Genomic DNA, 4,936 nt, shown 5'->3' on the forward strand with positions numbered 1-4,936 from the left:
CTTCACTATCTCCATCTCTGTGGCTATCTAAAATTCTGCCTTCTCAGGTGGGCCCAAGGGTTGGTAAAGGCACTCTCCACTCTCAGAGGATTGAGAGTTACTATTCATTTCCAAAAAAAAAAAAAAAAAAAAAAAAAAAAAAAAAAAAAAAAAAAAAAGAAAGTGCCATCCCAATGGAATTCTCCTGGCAGAATATTCAAATAAAGCATGCTTCAAGTGGCACAAACATTTAGAAATTAGCAGCTCCCCCTCCTCTTAGATGAGTCACTCAGATTTTCACTTTGTCACGAGGACAAGCATGATGCAGACGGCCTTTCCTTCTCTCTTTATTCAGCTTCTTCACTGTTTTTGATTAGTTAGCTCAGCTGAGACCCCTCGCTCACTGCAAAGCCTGCTGTGTGGCTCTGGCTCGGCTGAGCCTGGATGTGTCAAGACAGAATATTCCTTCTAAATACAAGGCTGAGTTTTTCCACCCTGGCATTTGTCCTGGGAGTTCTAGATGATGATGAGCGGTTATTCAAAAAGATAATTGTTTCTCCATGTGATTTAAAATAAAGTTTAACTTTATTGTGCCCTTTGTAATGATATTTGTCATCTTATATCTAATACCAGGCTGTCAGGATGCCTGCCTTATTTTAAACCAGGACAAAAGACCTCGGCTGGAAAGATATAATCACGAAATCAAATATTCATGTGGATCCTCAGAGTGAACTTAATTTATGAGATAACCTCTCAGATTCTTAGTGTATTGTGACCGTACTTATGTTTTTCACTCTCATGCTTTGTCACTGTAGAGACATGGAAATGCTATTCATTGTTGCTAGGAGATGGGTGGCTATGGCAACAGCATGGGGCAGAGCCAGATGGAGTGCCTCAAGCTAGTCAGGTTTAGCCTCTTTTTTGATCTCCAAATGACTCCTCCGCAGTCCTGCCCCAATCAGCCTCTTCAGCTTGTTTCAAAAAATAGGCCACATGGTTCCTCCTCGCGTGTCAGCTGTCCCCATTAACAAGTGTCTTTTGCGTGTTTAACGATGTACTGTGAGGTTGTTGGAAAGGGAAAACACACTGGATAACAAGGGGATTATCACTGTTTAACTGTGTTCTCATACTGTTATTAATTTAGCACAGATCTGGTACCATATGCGGTTTGTCATCATTCCACTTAACTCCTGGTGGCTCTCCTGGAAGTGCCCTACCAAGAGCAGAGGGGACATATGTTCCTAATTTTGGTTTGCTCATTCCTCAAAGATTTATGGTTATTCTAAAGTCATGAATCATCATCTTTAAGACACCCTTACGTTTCATCACAATAGACTGTCTTCACTGAATCTTCTTTATGCTGCATTTAGTGGATTCTGCCTTTAAGCCTAGTACTTGAAGAGTTGAAGCAGAAGGATAACCACAAGTTCAAGACCAGCCTAGGCTACTAAGTGAAACCTTTCTCCAGTCCTCCCTTCTCAAAAATGTCCCCTTACCACACAGCTATACACGGTATGACAACGAATTTTCTTCAAAACCTTGAGGGGGGAGGCAGTGAACATACACGTGTTCCTCTTATAAGCAAGTAAAAATATAACATGTTAAAGTCGTTAGTGTTTGAGTAGGCCAGCCTTCTCTAGAGCAGCAGAACCTATAGCTGAATAATTAAAAAGAATGTCTTACATCAGCTAGGTTAAAATGGTAATACCAGTTGCCCGCCACCTACCGAGCAGAGAACCCCACAGTGGCTCAGTACTGAAGGTGGTACACCTGCAGTTGGGGCGAAGACCACAGCCCAGCACTCACTCAGTCCCCCAGGAGGACTACTGCCTCAGCAAGTCCTAACCTGGAGCTGCAAACCTTACATGTTCCTGGAGAACCGCTAGTCCCTGGTCAGTGATGAAGCCTGGAAATGCTGGTTCTGCTATCACTTGAGACATCAGCAGTAGTCAAATCCGCTGCAAATGGGAAACCCACTTGGTGTCTGAAGGTATAGACAAAGGAGAACAAAGTTCCCTGTGCCAGGCTCTCTTTATCTAGGCTGCTCCCAGAAGGTGCTGTTCACACTTCTCTCACCCACTGAGACAATCAGGGCAATTCTTCAGGTGATGTTCCCTACTCACGTGATTCTAATTCCTGACAAATTGACATTAAAACCAACCAGCATGGGGGTCCATAGGGATGAATCTGGTTTTCTAAAGATATCCATTGCTCATACTTTTTAGCATATCATTCTCTCCCAAAACACTACATCCTTACACTCCTTACCATAGCAGATACCATTGAACCTGGATGTGCCAACTTGTAGTTCACTAGCCAGCCCAACTGAATTTGCTCTGCGAATCTTTCCTCTGGTAAGATCAGAGAGATTTCTAATTTCTTGTTGCTTTCAACTCTTCTACACCATTCCCTCACACAAAATACCTCTATTTTTATTTCCGTCTTTTTTTTTGTTTCCTATTTACTTTCTGGCTCAAGTATTTGTCAGGTGCTTCCTACGTACCAGATCCTCATGCCAGCTTCCATTAGCTAAAGAAGAACATAATGAGAGCACAACCATCTAACAGGGATAATATATCCATAAAAATTAACAATGGATGTCACTTCTGAAGTGTTTCCTATATGCAAGACATGTGTGGACACTCTATTTAATGTCCATAATGCCATCATTATCATTTACAGCTAAGGCTTGCTCAGACTCAAGACTGTTAAGTGACTTGCCCAGAGTCAGGGAGACAGAAAGCAGTGAAACATACTACAGCGTAGGTCCATCTCCCTTCCAAAATGATAATTCCTGTATTGATTTGACATAATGGGATATTCTCAGTAATAAAATGTGTGTTATTCCAGGCTGGATGCCAGAGAAGGAAGTGATGAGCTCTGTAAGGGCAGGCCAATGAGTTCCTAGACACTAGAACAGCTAAACTGATAAATAAGAATGTGACAAGTGGCATGGAAGATAGGGAACATGTTAAAAATAGGCATAAACCTAGAATATGATTATTTGAAGCCTCCTTTAGTGAATATCATCCCTTTCAGCATCCCCATATATTAATCTATACAGTGTGCCGTGTACATCTCATTCTCCTGATGGAAATGACTGTGGAGCAAGCACTGTCTTGGACTATGAACCACACAAATAAATGTTGAGTCAGTTTCTTAAAAACATTTAAGAATAAAAATCAAACCTTTCAGCTATGTTTTTATCTTTTTGGTTGGTTGGTTTTAGTTAGTTTGTTTTGGGAGACAGGATTTCTCTGTGTCACTTTAACTGTCCTTTCCATAGACCAGGCTGGCCTTGAACTCACAGAGATCTGCCTCCCTCTGCCTCCCAAGTCCTGCAGTTAAAGCCATGTGGCATCATTACCCAGCTTATTTTTCATTTGTAAAGCACCAAGAGTTGTTTCCAGAATACAGCAGATGATCTTCACAGTCATATGTTGGGCGTGTAACTTTTGGAACTCTAACATGTTTTTATAGTTTAGTAACTCTTTCATTTACTTTACTCCTTAGATCATGTTGATTATATAATAATAATCTAGTAAAGTTTGATGGCTTACTGATCTTAATACTCACTTTATAGTAGGCAGCTTTCTAAAAAGAAAACTGTAATATGTATAGAAGTTCATTGGAAAGTAATAAAAGCTCACTTTCTATCATGCAAATGATAAATAGATGAAATCCGTCTCTGACTTAGTAGATACATGAAAACCCATACCTATAGCAATACTACAAAGCTTATATTGTAACTTTCTGTCTTTATATTTATGCACAAACAGTTTTATCACACAAGACCTCCAAGATAATTTACTATTCAACTACTTGATAGTTCAACTAATAGCAAAAATTATAAATAAATGAAAAGGTAATATTGTAATTAATTTCTCATAGTGGCTACTGTTGTCCATAGGAGATCCTTAGAAAAACCAAATTAGCAAGACTATCCTTAGCAAGTGAGTACCTCCCTGACACTGGCTGCTTTCTTCAGTTGCAAGCCCTTGAGAAAGTTACTAATGGGATTCTACAGGCATGGATGGTCCTGAACCTTAATCAAAGACTGCAGGATAGACAACAAACTCAGATTTCCACAACAGAAGTCCAAATACATTGTGAGAGCTCAGAGGAGTGACCATCGTATAGTAAACTGCCTCCTCTCTCACAGAAAAGTTTGTTTGTCTTAAATGAAGGTACTTTCCATCCAATGGTCACAGGATCGGCCACCATGAATCAACACTGATAAAATACCTTGAGTAAACGCAGGTCCCTAGTTGAAGCCAGTGACGGGTTGTTTCACTGGACACCACACTCAAATGCTCACTGTCATTTTTAGCTCATAAACCTGTAGAGAAATACTGCAGAGCACTTCTTGCTAGAATCTGCAGGCTTTGAGGATCTTCCATTTATTGAGGTCTTCCATAGTAGAACAGATAATTCACTAGTATTGATCACTGGAAGTGAGTTCCGAGAAGGCATAGGAGACACACTCCATTGTGAATTGTTTTAAACATTGAGACTATCAGTGTCATCATGTGCCTGGCTTTAACACTGTCTCTGTCTGACCCACTTCCCTGTTCCGAGTATCACCTACATGCAGTTCTCCTGTCTCGGTGCATCACTACAAAAAGGAATTTGTTGTAGTCTCTTGATTGTCTCCTCTGCAGAATCTTGGCATACTACTTGATGCATAACATATGTTTCCCAAACATATACTTTATAGTAAGTTGATGAACGAAATAGAGCCATACCCTCCATACATCAGCACTGATAAAATGCAGTTCAGGGTAGAGATGAGGATGCTCTGTCTCGAAGGGGACCCTGAGAGCCAGGTTATACATCCAGATCTGAGTCTCAGAAGAGCATCCAAGCAGAGACTGTTTCTTCCTAATAAATCCCCCTTCCTCTTCTCTCTCCTCCCCTCCCCTCTCTTCTCCCTTCCCCCTCCCCTCCCCTCTCTTCT

This window comes from Mastomys coucha, unplaced genomic scaffold, assembly GCF_008632895.1.
Source record: "Mastomys coucha isolate ucsf_1 unplaced genomic scaffold, UCSF_Mcou_1 pScaffold14, whole genome shotgun sequence".
In the NCBI taxonomy this organism is placed as follows: domain Eukaryota; kingdom Metazoa; phylum Chordata; class Mammalia; order Rodentia; family Muridae; genus Mastomys; species Mastomys coucha.